The sequence below is a fragment of the Dendrobates tinctorius genome, unplaced genomic scaffold, assembly GCF_039654945.1.
Source record: "Dendrobates tinctorius isolate UK_male_01 unplaced genomic scaffold, ASM3965494v1 ptg000018l, whole genome shotgun sequence".
In the NCBI taxonomy this organism is placed as follows: Eukaryota; Metazoa; Chordata; class Amphibia; order Anura; family Dendrobatidae; genus Dendrobates; species Dendrobates tinctorius.
In genome coordinates, this window is record NW_027361686.1 from 1,455,021 (window position 1) to 1,482,895 (window position 27,875).

A 27,875-nucleotide genomic window follows, 5' to 3' on the forward strand; every position below is an offset into this window, starting at 1 on the left:
CCAGATCTCAACCCCATAGAAAACCTTTGGAGGGAGTTGAAAGTCCGTGTTGCCAAGCGAAAAGCCAAAAACATCACTGCTCTAGAGGAGATCTGCATGGAGGAATGGGCCAACATACCAACAACAGTGTGTGGCAACCTTGTGAAGACTTACAGAAAACGTTTGACCTCTGTCATTGCCAACAAAGGATATATCACAAAGTATTGAGATGAAATTTTGTTTCTGACCAAATACTTATTTTCCACCATAATATGCAAATAAAATGAAAAAAAAACAGACAATGTGATTTTCTGGATTTTTTTTTCTCAATTTGTCTCCCATAGTTGAGGTCTACCTATGATGTAAATTACAGACGCCTCTCATCTTTTTAAGTGGTGGAACTTGCACTATTGCTGACTGACTAAATACTTTTTTGCCCCACTGTATATATATTCAAAAGCAAGAGCTGCTATTGAAATTTAAGATTTTCTGCTCAAATGTAGTTACAGTGTGAACTGATGTTGAGCCTCTTAGGGCATGTTTCTATGCATTTAGTTCAATCAGTTGGCACTTTCAAGCTTACTAAATGAGGCTGGTTATATAGGTCTTAGCCTAATGCAATAGCTGAATAGTTTATACTGCCTTTATGTAGGACTTTTTGCTAAGGCACATCCCATGGGCTACGGTTGAATGATCTAATATTATATATTGGAACCGAGCCTTAAAGATATATACACACTGGTATATCATTGTCTTTTGAAAAATCAGGGTTGCTGTACCTTTGTTTGCTTTTTTGTTCAATTGAGGTTATAGTGTTTAATGGAGTGGAGCCTCTTAGGACAGCTATCTTTTCATGTATATCTACATAGCCCACAGATGTTAATCAAGCCTCTTTGGGCAGCTATTTCCTTTATTTATATATATATATATATATATATATATGTATAGTTGTGGCCAACAGTATTGACACCCCTGCAATTCTGTCAGATAATACTCAGTTTCTTCCTGAAAATGATTGCAAACACAAATTCTTTGGTATAATTATCTTCATTTGATTTGTCTTAAATGAAAAGACACAAAAAGAATTGTCCTAAAGCCAAATTGGATATGATTCCACACCAAACATAAAAAAGAGGGTGGACAAAAGTATTGGCACTGTTCGAAAAATCATTTGATGCTTCTCTAATTTGTGTAATTAACAGCACCTGTAACTTACCTGTGGCACCTAACAGGTGTTGGCAATAGCTAAATCATACATGCAGCCAGTTGACATGGATTAAAGTTGACTCAACCTCTGTCCTGTGTCCTTGTGAGTACCACATTGAGCATGGAGAAAAGAAAGAAGACCAGAGAACTGTCTGAGGACTTGAGAAACCAAATTGTGAGGAAGCATGAGCAATCTCAAGGCTACAAGTCCATCTCCAAAGAACTGAATGTTCCTGTGTCTACCGTGCGCAGTGTCATCAAGAAGTTTAAAGCCCATGGCACTGTGGCTTACCTCCCTAGATGTGGACGGAAAAGAAAAATTGACAAGAGATTTCAACGCAAAATTGTGCAGATGTTGGATAAAGAACCTCGACTAACATCCAAACAAGTTCAAGCTGCCCTGCAGTCCGAGGGTACAACAGTGTCAACCCGTACTATCCATCGGCGTCTGAATGAAAAGGGACTGTATGGTAGGAGACCCAGGAAGACCCCAACTCTTACCCCGAGACATAAAAAAGCCAGGCTGGAGTTTGCCAAAACTTACCTGAAAAAGCCTAAAACGTTTTGGAAGAATGTTCTCTGGTCAGATGAGACAAAAGTAGAGCTTTTTGGGCAAAGAGTTTACAGGAGAAAAAAAAGGCATTCAAAGAAAAGAGCACGGTCCCTACAGTCAAACATGGCGGAGGTTCCCTGATGTTTTGGGGTTGCTTTGCTGCCTCTGGCACTGGACTGCTTGACCGTGTGCATGGCATATGAAGTCTGAAGACTACCAACAAATTTTGCAGCATAATGCAGGGCCCAGTGTGAGAAAGCTGGGTCTCCCTCAGAGGTCATGGGTCTTCCAGCAGGACAATGACCCAAAACACACTTCAAAAAGCACTAGAAAATGGTTTGAGAGAAAGCACTGGAGACTTCTAAGGTGGCCAGCAATGAGTCCAGACCTGAATCCCATAGAACACCTGTGGAGAGATCTAAAAATGGCAGTTTGGAGAAGGCACCCTTCAAATATCAGGGACCTGGAGCAGTTTGCTAAAGAAATATGGTCTAAAATTCCAGCAGAGCATTGTAAGGAACTCATTGATGGTTACCGGAAGCGGTTGGTTGCTATTATTTTGGCTAAAGGTTGTGCATCCAAGTATTAGGCTGAGGGTGCCCATACTTTTGTCTGGCCCATTTTTGGAGTTTTGTGTGAAATGATCAATGTTTTGCTTTTTGCTTCATTTTCTTTTGTGTTTTTTCATTTAAGACAAATTAAATGAAGATAATAATACCAAAGAATTTGTTTGCAATCATTTTCAGGAAGAAACTGAGTATTATCTGACAGAATTGCAGGGGTGTCAATACTTTTGGCCACAACTGTATATATATAAAATATATATATATATATTTATATATACTAGCTATGAACTCGTTCTATGCCCAGGTGGCTGACATTTTTATTGATATATGGTCTCCCATTCTGGTATGTATAGTACCCTCATCCCCCAATCCTCGTATGCATGGTACCCCCTTATCCCTATCGTAGTATGCATGTGCCCTCACCCCCCAATCCTGGTATGCATGGTCCTCTCACCCCCTAATCCTGGTATGCATGGTCCCCTTACCCACCTATCCTTGTATGCATGGTCCCGTCACCCCACTATCCTGGTATGCATGGTCCTCTCACCCCCCGATCCTGGTATGCATGGTCCTATCACCCCCCTATCTTGGTATGCATGGTGCCCTCACCCTCCAATCCTGGCATGCATGGTCCTCTCCCCCCCAATCCTGGTATGCATGGTCCCCTTACCCACCTATCCTTGTATACATGGTCCCCTCACCCCCAATCCTGATATGAATTGTCCCCCTCACCCCTATTAAACTGCACAGTAAAAAAATACATTTATACTCTCCTTTCTTCCCTGTGTCCCTTGCTGTCCTGTTCTGTGCATGTTGTAGCGCCGGAATCGGCGCCTACGCAGTCTGCGCTTACCACTGCCATTTTCTTGAAGACACATTGCAGTGTGTCTTCAAGAAAATGGCGGCGGTAAGCACGGACTGCGCAGATGCCGATTCATGTCAAGAGTGGGCGTGTTGTGGTGTCGGACTTGGCGCCTGCACAGTCCTCGCTTTCCGCCGCCATGTTCTTAAAGACACACTGCAGTGTGAAGACAATGTGTCTTCCACAAAATGGCGCTGGAAAGCGCGGACTGCGCATGCACCGCTTCGGGCGCCACAACCTGCCCTCTCCTGTCATCACAGCAAAACGCAAGACCCCGCGGCCACACCGAATCGGTAAGGTGTTGTGCCGGCTATCTTCTAGGGGGGTGCGTGTGCCTGCAATCTCCTGGGGGGTGCATCACTCTGTCTGGAGCCAGTCTGCGCAGGCGTGTCGTGCTTGCGCAGTCTATAGAGGCTTCAGACAGAGTGATGCTTAGCCCGTTATATTATACACTAGATGGTAGCCTGATTCTATCGCATCGGGTATTCTAGAGTCTCTGTTAAAATAAAAAATAGTGATATACTCACCTTCCGACGGCCCCCGGACTCTTTCTCTCCTCTCCACGCTCCCGTCATCTTCCGGTTCCAGTAATGCTTAGCATGAAACATCGCTGATGACGTCGGTCGCGCTCTCGCGAGAGTGATGTCATCTTCAGCCCTTCTCGCTAAGCATTACTGGAACCAGAAGATGCCGGGCGCGTGGTGAGAGGAGGGAAAGAGTCTGGGGGTCGTCGGAAGGTGAGTATATAACTATTTTTTGTTTAAACAGAGACTCTAAAATACCCGATGCGATAGAATCGGGCCACCATCTAGTGTATTATAGTCCTATTACACCCGATGCTGCTGTCACTGTTCTGCTGTTACCTAATGCATTGTACTGCAGTTACAGCCAGAGCTGCAGTCTCTGTTCTGCTGTCTGTTACCTAATGTAGTGTACTCCAGTTACACCCAGAGCTGCAGTCACTTTTCTGCTCTTACCTAATGTATTGTATGCAAGTTACACCCAGAGCTGCAGTCACTGTTCTACTGTTACCTAATGTATTGCACTCCAGTTACACCCAGATCTGACGTCACTGTTCTGCTGTTACCTAATGTATTGTACTCCAGTTACTCCCAGAGCTGCAGTAACTGTTCTGCTTTTACCTAATGTATTGTAGTCCTGTTACAGCCAGAGCTGCAGTCACTGTTCAGATGTTACCTAATGTATTGTACTCCAGTTACACCCAGAGCTGCAGTCACTTTTCTGCTCTTACCTAATGTATTGCACGCAAGTTACACCCAGAGCTGCAGTCACTGTTCTACTGTTACATAATGTATTGTACTCCAGTTACACCCAGATCTGCAGTCACTGTTCTGCTGTTACCTAATGTACTCCTGTTACACCCAGAGCTGCAGTCACTGTTCTGCTTTTACCTAATGTATTGTATATATACAGGACTATGCCTATGTAATGAGTGATGCAGCAGTGATGCCTTTAACGGCTGTAATGTGCCTGTACAATAAGCGATGTGGCCGTGTTGCCGCGACGACTAAGCGACTGTCGCTGATTGGTCACGGCCTAACTGCCGCGACCAATCAGCGACACAGGATTTCGGTTACAGACAGACATGATAAGACAATTATATATATAGATATCCCAATGACTTTTGCCCCCTGTACCTTTAAGACATTTAAACTCTGGAGTTTATTCACAATCTTACACCAAATTCAAAGTTTATTTTTTGAGGAATTTATTTTTTGAGCAGTTCAAACAAGGTACACCCTAAGTATTATCACTCAATACACCCCTTTCCCCACCTCCCCATTTTTTGTAACCACTTTTTTGCATAGGCACTTTGTGGAGGGAAAGTTTGAGGGGTCAGTGAGGGACAGTCTTCATTGAGTGGGGTCGCCATTTGCATCTTATTCTAGGGTACCAACCTCCACAGTAAAGAAGGAACATCTCTAATAGGGAGTTCAGAGGGGGAGTTGTAGTTAACACATCTTTAACACCTCTCTCTCTCTTCCCTGACTTGTAGGACAATTTCATTGGTTACTGACTGTCTTTCTTTTTACTTATACTGTGATTTTTGAATCTGTTGGTACCTTCCTCATATTGTAGGCATTTTTTAACATTGGCTGCCCTCATATAATTCCCTACCCCTGTCCCTTTTTATATATATATTGGACTGCTCAATTCTCCCAGGCTTATTTAACTTTGTATGGAAATACAGTAGGTGGTGTTTTATTGGAGTAATAGGTTGCCTTAATTGGTATGGTACTCCATTTTTTGAGCAGGGTCTCCTAGGGTCACCAGGGAAAGCCACCAACGAGCTATTTTACGTTCAAGTCAGGGTGCCAACCTCCGCTGATAGGCTGGGTTTGATCAGAGATAATAGGGTGAACTAGGTACACAGTTGTTGATCAGCAATTCTATTTGCCTGGTTAGGCTTTACATGTATAATTTTTGATGGTTGTTTATTATTTATTCTAATAAAAGTTCATTTTTAATGGTACTATTAGTCTTTTGGTGAGCACTTTCTAAACTAATCCCGTGAATCAAACCAATATTACTTTGAGATTTAATTACTATGGCCGGTTTCTTGTCAGGTCCAATTAATTCCGAGTCTTGGGTAAACAAGGAGAATCGGGTATTTTCGATTGATACTTGCTATACGGTTAACAGAAAAAATACAGGGAAAAACGGAATGCCTCACCGTGTCAATGTGCCTGGCAGCCTTGAATTTGCCAGCAGCGATCCAAAATTTCCGTCTGATCATCAGATCACAATGAGAGGAAGAAAAAAGTTGATTGGATCACAGCTGAATAATCAAAAACAATTCTTCTTTATTTCACACCTTCATAAAAATATGTAGATATATCCACAAATAGATAAAAACAGAGCCACATTCTTATGCGTTTATGGCTTTTCAAGTCCCACAATGGGAGATCCAACCTGGGGTGCCTCAGCACCCTCTTCATCATCTTCATAGTCTTTTGTGGATCAGAGGACCCCCATGGGGTACGACATAAGAAAGTTGACCTAGGAATTGACCATAGTGACAATCAGATTATCAACCTTACTGAACGCATCCTGTCACCTGAGGAGATATATGTGTCCTACAAAATGGATTTTCCTTTGTCCCTACAACCCAATATATATTTTCTTGGGTCAAGGACATAAACCTCTTTTGCTGCAAACTCAGATGGAGAAAGTTTTTTGTCCAAAACAACAGGGAGCAATGCCTGAAACTGGAGATTTTGGAGGAGGATTTTGAGGGAGTAAATGTCCTTGTGAATTTAATGGAGGAGAATGAGAGGAATAGAGGCGTGGGTCCCCATAAGGACCTCAAGCCGAAAAGCCAAAAAATGCCCCCTCAGGTGACTATGCTAATATTAATATTTTTCTGAAAGTGGTCGAAAATTGCCTAAAAAGATTAGGCTTCACTAATCCTCGTGTTCCATCAAATTTGAGTATGAAGAGCTAGAAGCCCTGGACAGTCTTGAAAGAAACCATGACATCATCCTCAAACCATCAGATAAAGGGGGCATCCTCGACCATTAGAAATACATAGGGATATGCAAACTAGTTCTTGATGATAAAGATACATATGGTAGGTTGGAGAGTGATCCTACAGGTGAATTTCGCTTTAATTATTGTATTGTTAACGTTGTTACTTATGACTGTTGTGTTTGAAACTGTTCAACTGTAAAGCGCTGCGGAATATGTTGGCGCTATATAAATAAAGATTATTATTATTATTTATTATTATTAATTTAATGGGTCCAAACTGGCAATTCTTGATAAGGGTCTAAATGAAAAAATCATCTCTGCAAATGAGTACAAATTCATGTCTCCCAAGTGTCCCATGATCCCCACATTCTACATCCTCCTTAAAGTCCAAAAGGAGTTTACCCCCCTTAGAGGGCAACCCATAGAATCAGGGGTGGGGTCACTGAGCCAGAATGCTGGTATCTATGCTGATAATGTCCTGCGTCTTTTTGTCACCTCATTGCCCTCATATGTATGAGATACGTCAGACCTACTACTGAAAGTTGACAGTGTAGATCGGTGGAGAAGTAGTCACTTTTGGGTTCAATACACGTTGAAGCCTTGTACAGTAGTATCCTGCACTCCATGTGTCTTAGGGCATTAGAGTTCTACAAGAAAACAAGAGCTGTCTACTTTAGCAAGGACAACGATCTGGTGCTGGAACTAATGAGGTTTATCCTAACCCACAACTATTTTCTTTTTGGTGGCAAGTACTTAAAAAATAAAACATGTGAGGCTAAAAATCATTTTTGCAGGAAAAATGATTTTTTATTTTCATGGCTCTACGTTATAAAATTCTATGAATAAACAGTGACTGTGGGGGAGAAGCATACAATAGGGTAAAACCCTAATATAGGAGACAGTAAAAACAAGGTTTTCTCACCTTGGATGGTTGTGTGAAGACACAACCACTATAAAAGTTTAGATAGTTGGCTGCCGATGCCCCATGGCTAGGTGAAGCATCTGCCAGAGGGAAATTACCAAAACAGAAAAAACACATTTTAAAAATTGTCTGTGCTACTGGAAAGAAGTATCTTGCTGCAATATTCATTAGAAGGTTTTTTTTTATTGTCCACTACGTGTTTCAATGCCGTGCTGGTATCTTTATGTGTATGAAAAAACCCAACAGCTGTTGGTTTTACATAGGAAAAATTTTTTGGCGAGTCCCAAAAATAGATAAAATCCTAAAAATTTATTTCAAATATTTTAAAAGATCATACAAGTCCCAAAGAAAAAAAACAAACAAACAAACAAGAAAACACTTGGAGGTGTTTTTTTTTCTTTGGGATCTAACTTGGTGATTATGCAAATTATTCTCAAAATGTGATTGGTTGTTAACATGTGTGTTCATTGATCAACGGTTGGTTACCATTTGTTTTATACCATGTATCATAAGGAATCTGTATCTCAGTGAATAAGGGCTTTTGCCAGAAACACGTTGAGATGTATCCCCAACCTGTATGATCTTTTAAAATATTTGAAATAAATTTGAGGATTTTATCTATTTTTGGGACTCGCCAAAATTTCTTTCCTATGATAAGCCGCAAGTCACGACTATTGGTTGGAGACCCACTACATTGCAAGTCGAACTGAATCATAACATAGGACACGGTGAGGCTATATTTTTGTTTGTTGGTTTTACATAACCTGCCTACCAGTCCCTTTATTACATTACACCCATTATACATACGTTTTCTAAAGATCTGTTTATGTATGTAATATAATAAAGGAACTGTTAGTCAGGGTAATTCAAAATGTATAGAACATGGTAGATAGGTATAAAGAACAACTGGCTCACAGAAAAAACTAATACCTTTAAAATATAACTTTGAATTATTTTAGAATAAAATACACAATTAAAAAATCAGCAAAAATACATCTAGCCAGGCCAGAAACATTGGTCAAATACTTTTGCAATTGGTATCTTATGGGCTATTACACCCTATCATACCCTAATGCACCCCTTCCTGACAGCGGAGGTTGGCACCCTAAACTTGATCCCAAAGTGGCGCCCCCAGCTCATCGACGGCTGACGCTAGATACGCTCAATAAATGATTATAGAAAATATTGGAGTCTGGCTCAGCAGGACTGAATCTTCCTTTTCTTTTTATTTTTCAAAAGAAATTATAGTGCATGCAAAAGAAAATTTTCATGAGTAAGACTGCTTAGTGCAGTCGAAAAGCATTGACTGGGTCATGTCGACCATGAAAATTTTCTTTTGTATGCACTATAATTTCTTTTGAAAAAGAAAAAGAAAAGGTCAGTCCTGTTGAGCTGAACTCCATTTTTTTTCTATTATCCTTGAAGGGAGGCCAGGGCGAGGTCGGTGTCTGAGCCCGAGGTGGATGAGCATAGAGCAACTGGCTGAGCTGGAATCAAGTTTTTAAACCCTATTAATCCCTTACTGCCCAGAAACAATGTCTGGTCAAATCAGCTGGATCAAAATCACAACAATATCACAAGATTAAGTAAATCCAACAGAATCCCATTTTCCATATGAAGGGGTTGTAGTTAAAGGGATAGAGTGCAAAAAGTGAGAGAGTTTAGTGGAAAACAACAGGGGTGATTGTAACCACAAATGATAAAGGACCGCTGTCCCAGAAAAACATTTGTATATCTCAGATATAAATCAGTACCAAACAATGAATGACCACAGGCAAACTTTTGCCACAAAAGTTATTGATACCATCCCCTGCATGAGTCAAACAGATAAGTCATTACAGTCATTAGTCTTTGGGCTATTAATCTTCCCTCAGACATTCTTCTTCAGATGTCCCTTCCTTGCTGCGGAGGTTGGCACCCTAACTTGTACGTAATATGGCTCCCCCGCTCAAGGTAGGCTCACCCTTGCTTCCCCTATATGCTCTCCCTCCAGCTGTCTACCAGATCAAAAACCAAGAGGGGAGTAGGGGAGAATTTAGGGATTAAATGGAACAGCATAAAAAACAATAAAGAAAAGCATGGTGTTTCATAAAAAGATAGTATCAGGTGAAAGTGCCAAAGTGCATAGGTAAGTCAGTATGAAAGAACAATATTCATCTTAATTGTGGTATTGCACTTTTCCCTGCAGGGTCACACCATTGATATTCTAGTGTTTGACACAGTGTCAATTGCCACATTACAACTATCCTTTTGCTGCACACTTATTTTAAGTTACAGGGATGATACACATAAACTCAAAGCGATAATTCTGTAGCAGAGTGTATCATTTGAGAATCCACCCGTACACAGGAGAACTTTACTGAGCAAGTTATCTTGAGTAAACAGCATTTACTTCTTATGGGTAAACATGAGATAAGAATTTAGAAGCACACAGCCCGTGCTGCTGGCATAACACATTCAAAAGCCAAAGTAAAACTAAACAACAGCAAGAGAGCTTCCCTCCCCACAATACAGCAAACGTATAACTTCACATTATCGCCATCTGCTGTCTGGCTAGTGTAAAGTCCTCTTTTATATAAACAATAAGTCCCTTTCTGTTGCATATGCCAACACCCTTTCTCAACAGTAAGGACTTATTCAGTCAAACCCAACTTTTTTATTAGTCTCTGGTGTTTATCAGCATTCAACACCTTCGTGAAGATGTCTGCTGTCATTTCTTTAGTAGGATAATCCTTCAAGAAATTATACTCCACATTTCCCAAGTCTTTGATTTCAAAATGTCGCTTCAGGATTTTTAGAATGTTTTCTTTATCCCTTTCTTGTTCAGAACAAATCAAAATGTCGTCTACATATATGAGTACATAAATCCATCTATTCATCAGCCTTTTTGTATACAAGCATGGATCAGCTTTGCTTCTTTGAAAATTTTCATTTGTAAGCACGTCTGTGATTTTGTCATTCCACGCTTTAGCTGCTTGCTTTAAACCATATATGCTTTTCTGTAGTTTGCAAACTTTGTTTGGGTTTCTTTCATCTTTGAATCCTGGATGTTTTTTCATGTAAATGTCTTCTGTTAAATCTCCATTCAAAAATGCTGTCTTTACATCCAGATGTATCAGTTCCATCTGTTTCATTGCTGCAACTATAAGTAAAGTTCTTATTGTAGTATGTTTGACAACTGGAGCAAATGTCTCATCATAGTCTTCTCCATATTTTTGAGAATACCCTTTAGCTACAAGTCTTGCTCGGTATCTTTCAGGTGTGCCATCTGTTTGGTATTTTACTTTAAAAATCCATTTACATCCTATGGCTTTTCTTCCTTCTGGTAAATCTGTCAGTGTCCATGTATTTGAGTCAAGCATGGATTTCATTTCTGTTTCTGTTGCTTCTATCCATTTATTAGCTTCTTCTTTAGGGAGTTTAGATATGTCTTCCCAAGAAGCAGGTTCATAAATTTTACTTGTGCTTGACTTGTATGAGAGACATTTTGGTGGTTTACCTTTGTTTTCTCTCATTGAACGTCTTGGTTCTGTGTCTGTTTGTAGTTGTGTTTCTTCATTTTCAGTATTCTTTTCTTCATCAATTTCAACTACTTTCTCATCAGATATCTCTTCAGCTATGTCACTGCTGTTTTTCTCATTTTTTGAGTCAATTGAAATCATGACATCTTCATTTAGATCCTCAATGAATGTAATACTGTTACTCACTGTGACTCTGTTTTGGGATCTAGGAATCTGTATCCCTTGCAATTTTCATTATATTTAACAAATATTCCCTCCATGGATCTGTTTTGAAGTTTGGAACATTTTTCTGTTGGAGTGAATATAAAAACTTTACATCCAAAAACTTTTAAATGATTGACACTTGGTTTCATACCTTGCCACACTTCATATGGAGTTTACTTCAGTTTTCTGGAAAAAAGTCTGTTATGTAGATATGTAGCTGTCATTGCTGCCTCACCCCAATATTTCTTTGGTAGTTTGGAATCTGTCAGCATACATCTCATTATTTCTGTCAGAGTTCTGTTTTTCCTTTCTGCTACTCCATTTTGTTCAGGTGTGTACGGAACAGTTTTCTGGTGTTCTATACCATTTTGTCTTAAGTAGTTTTCTATTTTGTGACCTGTAAATTCACCTCCATTATCACTTCTGATGACAATTGGCTTCCTTTGAAATTTGTTACTCGACCTTGTTACATAGTCTATAAGTAATCAAAAACTTCACTTTTATTCCTAATTAAGTATGTGACTGTGTATCTTGTGTAGTCATCTATGAAAGTCACCATGTATCTATTTCCTCCTGATGTAGACACTTTCATAGGTCCACATACGTCAGTATGCACCAAATCAAGTGGTCTTTTGCTTTTCATCTCACTTTCTTATGGAATAGATATTCTTGCGGCTTTAGATTTTATACAACATTCACATATTACGGTAATTGAGCAATCTGAAATCTTTAGATCTTTTGTCAATTCTTTTCTTTGTAGTTCCCTTATACTGTCAGGATTTCTGTGTCCTAGACATCTATGCCACATGTGAATACAGTTCTTGTGATCATATGTGCATACCTTCATCTGTTCCTTTGGTGTGTCAAGGTGATATAATTGTTCATCTGCCTTGACATTGGTTATCACCTTGTTTCCTGCTAGAATTGCACACTCATTGTCTTTGAATTTTACAGTGAGTCCATTGGCTGTGAAACGCTTCACAGATAACAATCCGCCTTCCTTTTTTGGATCATACAACACGTTCTGTACAAGTCTCTTTGAATCTTGTCCAAACTTGTTTGAACAGTTTAGCATACCTTGTCCGATACCTTCTGCAGTTATTTTGCTTCCATCTGCAAGATAAATGGCTTCTTTCTTATGTAAATCAAGATCAGTGAAGAAATTCTTGTCACTTGTCATATGACTCATTGCTCCTGAATCAATAAACCAACCAAGTGATGATTTCTTGTCTGTTACTATGTGTGCCATTCCAATTATTCTTACATGAATCGGAAATTGTGTTTTTCACTTTCTATGTATGCTATTTATGTTGTAATTTTTGTTGTTCTGCTGTCCATATGGTACAGACTTTCTTTAAATGAGCTTTTTTCTAACATCTGAAACATTCTCTTGTCTCTTTATTATAGGTTTTTAAAATTCTGTAGCTTTAAGAGCATAGAAGAATCATTTGTTTGTTCTTTTCTTCTCTGATATTCATCTATTAGTGTTGTTTTCACAAAATCTAATGTGATGTCTTTTCTAGGTCTTGTCTCTGGGGCATTTATCAAGGCTGTATACGAATCTGGTAAACTGCACAATAATATTGCTGCTACATGACTTTCTTTAATGTCTTCACCAATAGACCTTAGCTATGATATTACTTCCATAATTGAGAATATATGCTTCTGCATGTCGTCATTTGCACTCAGTCTCATACTGTAAAGCTTTCTTAATAGAAATAACTTGTGATTTAAACTGGGTCTTTCATGTAATTTTCTTAATGCATCCCACATTCCTTTTGCTGTTTCTTCATTTCTTATGTGTATTAATTGAGCATCATCCACTAATAAGCTAATGGTGGCTCTAGCTTCCCTATTCTTTCTATCCCATGTCTGATTATCTTCATCAGGTCTATCTGTAATGATTACTTCCCATAAATCATCTTTAATTAACAACATCTCTACTTTGAATTTACATAACTGATAATTTTCACTGTTCAGCTTAGCTACTGTGAGTTTCAGATCAGTGCTACACATCATTTTTATATAATCTTACTTGTTTTTTAAAGATATTCTTCTTTCTTCTTTCTACTTTAGAGTTCCTGTATATCCTGTGTCTGTGGTGATTCTCTGTAATTATCTCGAGTGTGCGGCCCTCCAGTTCCTGGGTCATAAATTCCTTTGTCTCTCTGTATCTGGATTTTTTTCAGTCTCAGTTCACTGGGTTTTATCTCCTTCTGTTAACAGAGCTTATCTGCTTCTCCATTTCTGAGGTTATTGCTTGTAATTATCTTCTGGGATTCTGTGTTCTGGGACTATCTCCTGGGTGTCTCTGTCCTGGGTGCCTGGACTCATATCCTGTAGCAGAGTGTATCTTTTGAGAATCCACCGGTACACAGGAGAACTTCACTGAGCAAGTTATCTTGAGAAAAACAGAATTTACTTCTTATGGGTAAACATGAGAAAAGAATTCAGAAGCACACAGCCCCTGCTGCTGGCATAACACTTTCAAAAGTGAAAGTAAAACTAAACATCAACAAGAGCTTTCCTCCCCACAATACAGCAAACATATAACTTCACACTATCACCATCTGCTGTCAGGCTAGTGTAAAGTCCTCCTTTACATAAACAATAAGTCCATTTCTGTTGCATATGCCAGCAAATTCATCACCTATTGCACTATTCCCAGAGAAGACACCATATCACAGATTCTGAATTCAGAGATAAAAAACTAATCTGTCATTCTTCAAATATGTCACAGCAGCCTAAACGCGTTTCCCTCACAAGGTATGAGTTCATCAAGATTCAAATGGAACCATCAATGTCAATAGATTCACAACATTTGAGAAGACAGCCTGTTTGTGGATGTATGCTGCATAGGAAAAATGTAACCCTTAAAATGCTCTCTCCATTGTCTAGAGTGTTTATGGGTAAAATTGTAAGGGAAAGTGACAGGAGGTTTATTAACATAGAAGGAAGTCTTCATGGGTCCAATTGCACATGTCACTGTTATTTACAGCCGATAGAGGCCCTTGCAGCATCTGGCTTCCCAGGCCTCTTTGCTGCATATGACTTGCCCCAGAGGCAATGGGATACTCGATACCGGGCTGGTCATCTTAAAGGGATGTGTCACAGTGGCAGTGACCCGGTCCATGGCCCCAGGCGGTCATGTAAAAGGGGAGTATTGATTAGGGATAAAGTTTATTTAGTGATTCGTGACACCAGTTGGAATGTTCGACTGTAGTATAGCCGGCACTGCAGATGATCCCTGGGGGAGTAGATGGTGACGGCAGTGCAGATGTTTAACCCTCTCCAACCAGGGCTGACCTCCAGTGATTGTGATGGAAGTAGAAGGCACGGAGTAATAAGGCAGGCGACAAGGAAAGTCACTTTATCATTTACTGTAGTTCAGGTGCAGTTCAGAGGAGATATTACAACTCTTACCAGGTTACAGTCTGCTCTGCAAAATGGGAGATATCCTACATTCTGCTGTGATTCGGTGTAAGCTTACTGCTATTCTAATCCCTTCTGGGTCCAAGGCTTCCCGGAGTCTAGAACTTCCAGTATAACCCTTACTCACTGTGCATTCCTCCTTGGGCAACTTGTAGCTTGGATCCTGTGTGAAGCTCAAGTTTCATCTTGCACAATCCTCCACTGATCCTAGTTTGCTGCAGTCTTCCCGGGCAAATGCTCTGCTGTTGGTTGTATAAACCCACACAGTCTCTCAGCTTACCACCATGCTCTCAAAGCATGGGGCTGACTCCCTGATTCTTATTAACTTATTACCTTATTAGCTTTGATCCTGGAGGAAGCGCATGTCATGGCTTCCAGGAGCATTCTTCATCTCCTTCTTCACTGAAAACAACAACTCTCCACTCCTCCCCCTCCCAGTTAGGCTATGCCTGCAAAGCTCTAAGCTTCAGACAAGTAAGGGAGTGAGGTGAGGTGTGTGTGGTTTCTAGCAGAGAAAGCATAACTCCCATTGCTAGCAAAACACATACAAAACAGTACATATTTAACCCTTTTGTGGCGGTAAAGACACATATGCTTCCCATATTTCCCCCTCCCCGTAGTATATATCGTCGGCCGCACATGCGCCCTTCTCCCTTTCTCCACCGCATGATTCTGGTTGCGTGCGATCCATGCCGCGCAATAGCCGTATGGATTCGTGGAACTACATCACACTCTTTTGGTTGCATGCGTTCCAAAGAGCGCAGTCACCAGATGAAAAGTGACGGAGGAGCACTGGTAACTTATGGTTTGGATAACTAGTTCTCTTGCGCATTTGCCCGGAGGAAGGAGGGATAAGGATATGGTGACTTATATGGTGGCTGATGTTAAATAATGCGGTCCCTTCATAGCCACAACATGTAATTGGCATATCTTAAAGCCGGTCATTAATATTTTCAACTTTAAATTTTGGGATCGCCTCAAAAAACAAGGGGAGATATTTTAATCTCATATTAATCTCTCCAAACCAAACCCGATTCTTAATTTAAAGTGATAGTCACAATTGGCATCTGATACCAAGATTAAAGGGAACCTGTCACCCCCCCAGGGCATTTTTAAGTAAAAAAGTTACCTTCAGCAGCACTAAGGCTGCATTCTGTGAAAGTGGCTCTTATGTTTCTGATCCCTAGTAACACTGAAATATTGACTTTTATAAAGTGCACGCCATACCTGTATTGAGTTCCAGAGGTATGGCGTCTTCCCCTTTGTCAGCCACCTCTCGGCCGTCCATCATCCCCCTCTTTCGTCTTTGCGCCGCTTTCTGTGTTGCTGTTACATGGCCGGTGCCTGCGCTGTGCCAACAGTTGTCAAGCATGTGCAGTGCATGCTGCCCGGGATCTGACATGAGGCTATCGCACCTGCGTGTTGTGGAGGTCCCAGATCCTGACCCGCAGTGTGCTATGATGTATTAACACTGTGGCGCCTGCACAGTGAGCATCTATATCTGCTCCTGCCCCCATCTCCATCCTCCTCTTTCTCTTTCCTCTATTCCTTTAATTGCAACCCCTTCATATGGTATATGGTATTGGGTTGGATAAAGTTAATGTTGTGGTAAATTTGTGATTTTGATCCGGCTTATTTGACCAGACATTGTTTCTGGGCAGTTAGGGGTTAACAGGGTATATCTATTGTCAGCTGTGGGTGAGCTGGGGTGCCACTTTGGCATCAAGTTTAGGGTGCCAACCTCCACTGTCAGGACTGCATTAGGGAATGATAGGGTGTAATAGCCCGTATGGTACCAATTGCAGCAGTATTTGACCAATGTTTCCAGGCTGGCTAGATGTATTTTTGCTGATTTGTTTATTGTGTGTCTTATTCTAAAATAATTAAAACTTATATTTTAAAGGTATTAGTTTTTTCTGTGAGCTAGGCAGGGTATTTAAATGTGCAGACACAACTGCTGGTGGTTCTGGGGCCATGAGGGACCTGACAGATTCCCTTTAATAAATAAACTTTTTTTCAATTTTTTGTTACTCCATTGTTATGATTAAGGCATGTTTATTACATTCTTATTATTATACCTTTTATTCCCCTTTTTTTCTTATATGCTTATGGTATTTATGGTATTTGGCTCTAAATTGGTTATACAGTGTTATAGGGAAGCTCGCCTAGCCACATCTAACATAATTAGCATGATCTGTTATTCTTAAGCAGTGTGTGAAAATGGTGTCTTAAAATTTTCTTTGGCCAAAACATACAAGATGAACCGTAAACTGTTCAAATTGTTGTGGTTGTGCAAATTTTTGAGGAGTTTACTCAAATTTGATTCTACTCAGATCGATCCATCATATCCAATTAAAATTTAATCTTATTTAAATTTCAACTAAATATGTTGTAGTATGCTTTACATGCTGTGTCCTATACGTTTGATACATAGAAGAGTTCTTGTTCATGACATGCATTTTTTTAACAAAAGCTATAAGAAGATCTAGCAGGAAAGAGAAGTATGTCATTCTTTTATTTTTATATTCCTTTTGAATACACTTTTGGCTTTAGTTCAAACAACTACATAAAAAAAACTGCATATGTGATTTCAGCCAGAAGTTATGAGCACACAATGGTCTCAATGCATCAAAGCTTTTACTCTAGAATTTCAGCATAAAAGCATTGAAAAGTTGCAACATTTATGCAACTCAAAGTTGCACCTAAATTTTGTGACTTATGGTGTTTTCATGCTAGGTTTTCCTAGCTCCGATGTATGAGTAGAGCTGGGATGAGACAGGTGTGGCAAGCACTGGTTGTCGAATTCAAGATGAACGGTGGTTTTCACTATGCTACAAATCTCACTCCAGATGACTAAGATTTTTGGTGAGGTACACACAGAGGTGCACTTGTCTGATGCTCCTGATTCATGAGGAGGCATGTGCCTCCTCATGAATCAGGAGCGTCTGACTCTAGTACACCACCACATCAAGACCTGTGCGAAAAACGTTCTTAATACACTGGGCTAATTGTCTTTTTCAGGGGAATTCCAAATGCAACCTGCCTGAGCAGGCACCAAAAACCTGCCACAAAAAATAAACATTGAGTACAATAATATAAAAATACTGCTTTTAGACACATCAGAGTCTGAAAACTGGCATGAAGCCACTTGCTAGATGTAGTCTAAGTTACAGAAAATAGATATCGGCAGTGGAGCAAATCTACCAGCAAAGCCACTTCAGGAAAGAGAACGCTTGCTTTTTCCTGAAACGGCTTTACCTAGGAAAGTCTTGAAACGTCCACCAGTGTCTTAAAGATGCAATGTGCACTTACCCCCAGGTTGGTAAGGTGTAACAAATGGAAATGGAGTGAAGTGAACATTCGTTTAATGAAATTTTCGGGAAACCACAGGATCACTATCCGGAGGGGGGGGCCAGAGCGGGCGTAACTATGCGAACCCCAGACACCCGTAGAAAGACTCTTCAGTCAGGGCCTGTATGGAATGCCCAAGGGATGCAAGGTGCTACTTACCGTTACAGTTAGACCACGAATGGCTGGAGCAGGTAGTGGGCAGCTGCTGACAGGAACTGGTGCTGGAGGTACTGGAATAGTCCAGAGGAAAGTGGCAAGACTCAGCAGGCACTCTGAGGAGACAAACTGTAATTAGCAAGGTACTTGCGGAGCACTGGCATGCAGGTATGAGTATCCTGGAAATAGCAACAGGAAACACTAGTTGCTTAGGCACCTCCCTAAGGGCAGAGGTGCCTGAAATAATACAAGGCACACAGCCATTGGCTGGGACCTATTTTGAAAATAGCACGCTGTCTCTTTAATAAACCGGAAGTGCGTGCACACGTGCCTTTAGAGCCATACCAGGAAGCTTGCAGGATGCGCGCTGTGTCTAGGAAGCCTCAGCAGGAGATGAGAGTGCAGAGGGTTCGGAGGGTTGGCGTGCCTGCTGGGATTCATGCAGAGATGTCGGACCGGAGGTATCTGAGCGGAGAGCGGTCCGGGCACGGGGGGTATGGCAGGGCATCCGCGTAAGGGAAGGACCAGATCCATGCAGGGGTGCCGGTGCTACTTAAGGATTTTATTTGAGTTTTCTGTTGTGTTTTCTATCTTTTTGAGAATAAATTCTTAATATTTTTATAGCAATTTTTCTCTTGAGGCATTTTTTATGGCTTTACCTAATATAGCTTTAGAAGAATGAACTTTTCATCAAATGAGAACACCCTGGACAGCTGAGATATTATTTCTTCCATAGAAGCTAGATCCAGTAAGGCAAAACAAAGAAACAGTCTAAGGCTGGTTTCACATTTGCGTTTTTTAGCGCTGGAAAAAAACGCATATGTGCGCATGCGTTTTTTCCCCTATATTTAACATGGGTGCGCATACCTGCGCGCTGGTAAGCGCATGTATGCGATTTTCATGCGCTGCGTTTTTTTGGGGTGTGCGTTTGTATTTTCCAGACGCAGCATGTTGCATTTTTTGGCCCTGCAAAAAAGCGCATGCGCACATATGCGCACGTTTTGCGCTAAAAATGGCCATTATAGCCTATGGATGCACATATGTGCGCACTGGCATGCTCATGTATGCGTTTTTTTGCACATGCGTTTTTTTTTGTTAACCATGGAATTTAGGGGTTTGGGTTAGAGTTTGAGTTAGTTAAGGGGGTTTAGGGTTAGGGTTAGGGTCAGGGTCAGGGTTAGGGTTGGGGTTTGGGTCAGGGTTAGGGTTAAGTATGGTTTGGTTAAGGGTTAGGGTCAGGGTTAGGGATAGGGTTAGGGTCAGGGTTAGGGTTAGGGTTAGGGTCAGGGTTAGGGTTAGGGTCAGGGTTAGGGTTAAGTATGGTTTGGTTAAGGGTTAGGGTCAGGGTTAGGGTTAAGTATGGTTTGGTTAAGGGTTAGGGTCAGGGTTAGGGTTAGGGTCAGGGTTAGGGTTAGGGTCAGGGTTAGGGTTAGGGTCAGGGTTAGGGTTAGGGTCAGGGTTTGGTTAAGGGTTAGGGTCAGGGTTAGGGTCAGGGTTAGGGTTAAGTATGGTTTGGTTAAGGGTTAGGGTCAGGGTCAGGGTTAGGGTTAGGGTTAGGGTTAGGGTTAGGGTTAGGGTTAGGGTCAGGGTTAGGGTTAGGGTTAGGGTCAGGGTTAGGGTTAGGGTCAGGGTTAGGGTTAAGTATGGTTTGGTTAAGGGTTAGGGTCAGGGTCAGGGTTAGGGTTAAGTATGGTTTGGTTAAGGGTTAGGGTCAGGGTTAGGGTTAGGGTTTGGTTAAGGGTTAGGGTCAGGGTTAGGGTCAGGGTTAGGGTTAAGTATGGTTTGGTTAAGGGTTAGGGTCAGGGTTAGGGTTAGGGTCAGGGTTAGGGTTAGGGTCAGGGTTAGGGTTAGGGTTAGGGTCAGGGTTAGGGTTAGGGTCAGGGTTAGGGTTAGGGTTAGGGTTAGTTAGGGTTTAGGGTTTGGGTTAGGGTTAAGTATGATTTGGTTAAGGGTTAGGGTCAGGGTTAGGGTTAGGGTTAGGGTCAGGGTTAGGGTTAGGGTCAGGGTTAGGGTTAGTAAAGTCATGGTTTGGGTTAGTGTGAGGGGCCACCTAATGTTGGAAAAAACGCAAACGCGGTAAAAACGCACTAAAAACGCATACAAACGCATAAAAACGCTGCGTTTTTTTCATGCATGCTCATAAAAATGCTTGAAAAAAACGCAGCAGTTGTATGCTTTTGTATGCGTTTTTTCAATGCGTTTTTTTGCGGGAAAAACGCGCTGCAAAAAAAAGCAAGTGTGAAACTAGCCTAAAGCATTAATAAGGGAATGATTTTTTAAACTAATAAGAGAAGTACCTTCCAAAATAAAATCTGTCCATGAAAAAAAAATCATAAATATGACTAGGGATTTTATCCAAACCAGAGTCTTCTCTAAAAGGAAAAGATGTCCATCTGTAGAAAGTTGTTTTGTTTTCTTGCCTCATTTCAGAAGATGGATATCTCTTCATTTTTGGAAGGGACATTAATACTATATTATCTGCAATATTCTTTCATTTTTAATTACATGATTATTAGAGCGATGTGCACTTTAAAAATCTTCATTGTGTAAATATATAAAAAAATAAAGTTTTGATGTGTATTGCAGCGATAGTTTGCAGACGAGAAAGAACATCAAATTGAGATAAGATAGCACTAAAGCTGCAAAGCACTTAATGTTCTCATTTCACTTTGCTTAGCATTACATATATTTGTCCAGAAATCCACTGTGGCAAGCAAAATCTTAGTAAATAAACCATATAATTAATATACAAGTCATTTACTTTCAGTCCATAATTTTCCTCTTTAGAGAAAAATCTGTCCACTTTATGGTTACAGAAGTCAGGACCTGCTATACTAAAAAGTAAAAGTCCTAAAAGGGAGCATGATGCCCTCAAACTAAAATGAAATAATATATACATTTAAATAGTGGTTGTTTCATTAGATAGGTAAATGAAGGAATTTCATTGCCCCCTTGCCGTGATGAAGAGCTAGTACACTGCTCCGGTCCTTCAATTATAATACTCCATCCCATATGTTGATTGACAGCACTTGCTTTGGAGCATAACTTGATATAAATTCCCACCTCTGGAACACACTGACACTGCAGGAGCCAAGAACACACAACATTTCAACCTGTGGAGATATGTTCTTAGTCTCCTCTCCTGTGTGCAGTGGTCGCTTGCTGCACATAGGATCATACTGTAGCGAGTAGCCAATGGTGACAGGATACAGGGATGAGAGCACAGACACACTAACACTGACTATGCAATCAGAATCTGCAAAAGTCAGTGCATGCAGAGTTGAGGATTCAGGCAACTCTCAAAATCAAGCGCTGTCAATTATCATAAGGGGAGGGTCAGAGGCTTGTAACTGAGCATTTTGAATGGTGTACTGAGCTCTTGGCCACGCCAAGGGTGCACAAAAAGCATCTTCATTTACAAATCTAATAAAACTTTAATATGCAATGCAATAAGTAAAATGTGCATGTATTATTATTATAAAGGCTAAGTTATGTATATTAATGTATATTAACAAATAAAAAGATACATTTGAGTCCTGGGGTGGCAGACTCCCTGGAAATGGGAGGTTTCTCATAGCTTCCCCCTTGCTATGTGTCAAAATGATTTTGTCCAGGTTATTTGAAACAAGATCAGAGAAAGTTTTCAGATAGTGGCCATGACTTTGAATAGGGTAAAAATTAGACGTTCCTTTTAATCCAGTGTGATAGATGGGATCCTCTGTTGTTTTCGTGCCCTTGGGGGGGTTTCTTTGGAGAAATGTCACTTAAGTGTTAGCTTTCTTAAGAAGGACTGGAAGTTTTTGTCTGATCAGTTGTTCCATTGTCAGACAAAATTTGTGTGGATGTAGCCAGTTTACATATCAAAATAAGGAAATGGTTGCACTCAGTTGCATTAAGACATATCAAATATGAAATATATGAAATGTGAATAGCATAATGGCTTTTGGAATTTAGAATAAACATATGAGATACTTAGCACAAAATTTGGCCAAAAGATGTGAGCCCATTCACCAACGTCAAGGTGATCTCATTGAACGGGTCCCTATACTAACTGCCTAGTGTGAACTACTGGCTAATAATAAGATAAAGACTATATTTACAGGAGGATAGGAACCAAAAAGTGATTTAATGTAATTAAAATCACAGCTTGATGAAGGGCGGAGTGCTCAGTCAGAAAGCTAACATACAAATGACAGAAAAAACTGACGGCACATCCTAGTCTGAATAGGTGCATACCAAAAAACAACTTACATATCAAAATAAGGAAATGGTTGCACTCAATTGCATTAAGGCATATCAAATATGAAATATATGAAATGTGAATAGCATAATGGCTTTTGGAATTTAGAAAAAACGTATGAGATACTTAGCACAAAATTTGGCCAAAAGACGTGAGCCCATTCACCAACGTCAAGGTGATCTCATTGAACGGGTCCCTATTCTAACTGCCTAATGTGAATTTAATTACATCCAATCACTTTTTGGTTCCTATCCTCCTATAAATATAGGATTTATCTTGTCATTAGCCAGTAGTTCACATTAGGCAGTTAGAATAGGGACCCGTTCAATGAGATCACCTTGACCTTGGTGAATGGGCTCACATCTTTTGCCCAAATTTTGTGCTAAGTATCTCATATGTTTTTTCTAAATTCCAAAAGCCATTATGCTATTCACATTTCATATATTTCATATTTGATATGCCTTAATGCAATTGAGTGCAACCATTTCCTTATTTTGATATGCAAGTTGTTTTTTGGTATGCACCTATTCAGACTAGGATGTGCCGTCAGTTTTTTCTGTCATTTGTATGTTAGCTTTCTAACTGAGCACTCCGCCCTTCATCAAGCTGTGATTTTAATTACATCCAATCACTTTTTGGTTCCTATCCACCTATAAATATAGGCTTTATCTTGTTATTAGCCAGTAGTTCACATTAGGCAGTTAGAATAGGGACCCGTTCATTGAGATCACCTTGACGTTGGTGAATGGGCTCACATCTTTTGGCCAAATTTTGTGCTAAGTATCTCATGTAGCCAGTTTCCTATCTTTTTTTATTTTTTCTATCTGCTCAATGATGGCCCTCAAATTGACCTGAGTGTCAAACAGGGATTTTTATTTTGTTTCATTTTTATCATGTTTGCGCTCCCCAATGTGGATTGAATTGATCTCTGGGATCCGTTCTGACCCAGTGGAGATTGTAACTGCCTTTGGTTTGTATCTGTTTGCTTCATCACCCTTGGGTGTGTTCTCATTGATTACAGGTGATTCAGTGGTGGTCAGATCCACCCTTGTCTCAATATTGTCAGTTTCTTTTTGTTGTTTGAGGGGCATGTTTGTCCATGGACTAGAAATAGATGTACGACCTTTTTTGGATGGGAAGGATTTTCTTAGGGGGGCAATTCCCTATAGGGGACCCAGTTCTCTTAAAATTGCTATTTGTGAACCTCCTTTTGTGAATGAATTCCCCCCCTCTGTTGCCATTGGGAGGTCGGGGCATCAGATTGGTATTTGGTGCTAAGGAGTTCCTTGGGGCTCGCTTGCTGCTGGAGCTGTAATCCTCCCTATCCCTGTAAATTTTGTCTGACAATGGAACATCTGATCAGACAAAATCTTCACCTGACAAAAGGAACACCGATCAGATGGAGATCAATCTCCTTGATTTTAGTATACATGACACAGAAGAAGGAGCATCCTCTCAAATAGCACCTTTGATCCCAAATGAAACAGTAACAGATGGGAATAAAGTTGTAATTGACAATGCTGATGGGGGAAGCTCTCTGGTGCCATTTTTACCCAGGACTTCCTTCCAGAACAATGTCATCATGAAGTACCTCTCAGTAAAATCAGTAAAACAAAAAAACGCCCCAGAGGGAAAAGAGGGGGTGGAAAACACAAACAAAAAAGGGAGGCCATCCCTGATATAAGAAAACCTTGACACAAGGCAATGTTTTTAATATTAGACAGAGTAGGACTATCCCGAACAGAGTTACCGTGTCATGGTGGGATAGCTTTCATGCTACTTTTGATCAAAAACAGTATTACTAAAAACTCTGTATTATTTAGATGCACTTTTGCTTTTACTTATTTAATTACAGCAGGGTTTTTGCTCATTTTGTCTTTTGCAGGTTTTACCTGATATAAGAAAAGTACAAACAAATGACATGGACACAGCTACCAATGATTTTATTACTAATAATAACAATATTTTCAATTTATCCAGTTTTAAGCTTACATCTACAGAAACCTCTCTTCTACAGAAAGGTCTTTCTTTTTGCCCCACCCATAACGCTAGAGAAATAGATCTATTTATGGCCTTCCAGTCCTTCATAAGAAAGCTAACATTTAAGCAATATTTCTCCAAAGAAAACCCCCTCCAGAGCACCAAAACAAGAGGATCCCATCTATCATACTGGATTAAGAGAAACGTACAATTTTTACCTCATCCAAAGTCAAGGCCACCATCTGAAAACTTTCTCTGATCTTGTTTCAAATGACTTGGACAAAATCATTTTGACACATAGCAAGGGGGAATCCAATCTTACCCTAAAAGAAAAAGAGGCATTAAAATCCCTAAAGAGCAATCCAGGCCTTGTCATCCACACGGCAGACAAGGGGGAGGAATAGTGGTACAGGACCGGGGGGACTACCTGGCAGAAGCAATGAGACTATTATCTGACCCTAAGACTTACAATAAGGTTGATAACACTTAATATAATAATGCATCACTTATAATGCTTTAATATCAAAAGCTGATAGACAGAATATTCTGAACAAATCCGAGAAAAATTTCCTGAGAGTTGTAAATCCCCTGATTGCCTTTTTCTATCACCTCCCCAAAATCCCCATGAATGCTAAAAGACCCCCTGGGAGACCCATAATTTCAGGGATAGGTCCCCTGACATCGAACCTTGCAAATTATGTGGATGTAGTGATGCACACACATGTAGACCAACTACACAGTTATTTGAGGGACTCCAGTCATCTAATACGACTTTTGAAGGATATCCCATGGAAGAACACATTTGTTCTCATCTCCATGGATGTATCCGCCCTCTTTTGCAGCATCCCACATGATTTGGGACTGGTGTGTTTTAAAACATTCATAGACCTTGATCCACAGTTGACACCCACACAAAAAGAATTTTTGTCTGAAAGCATGTGGTTCATACTCCATAATAATTTTTTTACCTTTCAAGATACCCTATACCATCAGATACTTGGGGCCGCGATGGGCTCGAAGGTGGCATCTACTTATGAAAATTTGTTCATGGCCATCTTCGAGTCCATCTTCATATACAGCAGTTCACATGCCCCCAATATCATCATTTACAAACGTTACCTAGATGACTTATTCTTCATTTATGATAATTCTAAGGATGGTGTGGGGTCCTTCCTCAGGACATTGAAGATAATACCTGGGGTTTGAGTTTCACCCCTGTAGTAAACCCTGACACAGTCCACTTCCTTGACCTCACTTTCTTTCATGATAATACAAAAATCCACACAAGAACCTATTTCAAACCTGTGGATGCGAACAGTTATGTCCATTATCAAAGTGCACACTACACCAAATGGCTGAGTAATATCCCACTTAACCAATACAAAAGAATCAAGAGGAACTGCAGTATGGACATAGATTTCATTAACCAATCAAAAGTCTTATCACATAGATTTCTTGAAAGAAGTTACCCCAAAAAATTGATCCATAGAGACTTCTCTGAAAGCAAAAAGAATGGACAGACTTAATCTTCAATAAAACAAAAAATAAGCATCTGATACTAAGTTTAACTTCAATTTTATTACCACTTTTTCAGCTCGGAACAGGAAAATTCATCTGGTTCTGAAAAACACTGGGGTATACCACTTCTTAATGATCCCATATTGGGGAAGCTTCTTCCCAACAATCCCCTGATAACCTTCCGAAGGGGCCGACATTAAAAAACATGTTGGCTCCAAGCCGGCTAAAGAAAAAAGAGGACTTCAACTACTCAGCAAAAAAAAGCTCAGACAAGGCTCCTATAGATGTGGCATCCCGAGATGCCTATGCTGCTCCAGCATCATTCATGATGCAAAAACTTTTTCATCAGATAGTGGAAATTCAGATGAATTTCAAATAAAATACCATTTGACCTGCCAATCCAGTTTCGTCATCTATGTCATCATATGCGAATGTAAGAAATTATATGTGGGCAGGACAACGCAACAGCTACATAAAAGAATAAACTCGCATATGCATAATATAAAAGAAGGATTTCTACAGCATGGCCTTTCCAGGCATTATGCATTATATCATAACAAAAGGATCTCCTTCAGGGTGATCCCTATTGACCATGTTCCCCTTGATAACCCCAACTGAGTCCAGACTCTTAACAGGAAAGAGATCTTCTGGATTCCCAAGCTGAACACTATAAATCCCCATGGACGCAATGAAACAACTGATTTGGTCAACTGATTTATTTATGGAGTGTGCTCTGTTCCCCTATCTCAATTTTCCTCTGTATTTTGTGATACAGATTTGACAAACATCTGTTCCTTGTTATGAAGGGGATCATCCCTTCATTGTTTGTTTTTTTCAATTTAGTTTTTATTATTATTTTTTATTATCATTATATATATATATTTATTTTTTAATTTATATATTTATTTTTTTTATTATTTTTTATTTTTATTTTTTTTTCCTTCTTCCAGAGTTTTTTACTCCACTATCATCTATTTGATTTCAACTACCACCAAATAAAGAGATCTAATCAAATCCTTCTGTTGCTCAATAGTTTAAAACACAATTAGCAGGGGTCTGACAAAGAATGCATGGGTTAACACCATAGGTTCAAGTGGGTCGCCCTCCCAGGACTGTGGGGTACTCGGTACCGGGCCGGTGTCAGGGGGATGTGCTGCGGTGGTGGTGACCCGGTCCATGGCCCTGGGCGCCCAATAAAATGGCTGGGTTTGTTGCAATAGTTTATAGGAATAGTTTGTGACGCCACCTGTGGTGTTTGGCAAGTAAGATGTTAAGCCAACGCTGCATGCAGATCCGCTGGGACTGATGGTGTGTGCAGCATAAATGGTAAAGCTCCCCACAGGTGGAGCTGTAGTCCCAGGGCAGTGTAGGCGCTGGTGCCTAGATGTAGCAGGGCTGAGTGTGTCAGCGCAGAATGAATGGAGGACAGCAGAGGTTGTAGTTCCAAGGCTTTACTCTCAGTTTGTAGTGCACCCCGGCACCTGCTTCTGCGCTGTGTTCTCCGGGTCAGAGACTCGGCCAACCTCCAGGCAAGATGGAACTCTCCTTCCCAACACTCCGCCAACATGTACCTTCCTGAACGACTCCTCCAATGCGCCTTTAGGTGCGAAGCACTCCAGTACTTAGTTACCCTGGAATACCTCTCTAGATGTTTCTAGTCTCTACTTGTATGACAGACAGCTGTAGCCTGCTCGGTGACCTCCTGGATCCCAGCTCTCTTTTCAGTTGCTGTTGTGTCCCAAGTCTATGATGGGAGTAGTGCATTTACAGCCAACTACTCCACCGGTGTCTGCTGCAGAACCATCAGTGTTCGTACAACCTCGGGGACCGGGCCCCGGCCTTGCGCTGGAATCTATAGGCTGGGTTCTCTCTCTCTCACCCACGTCCTCTCTG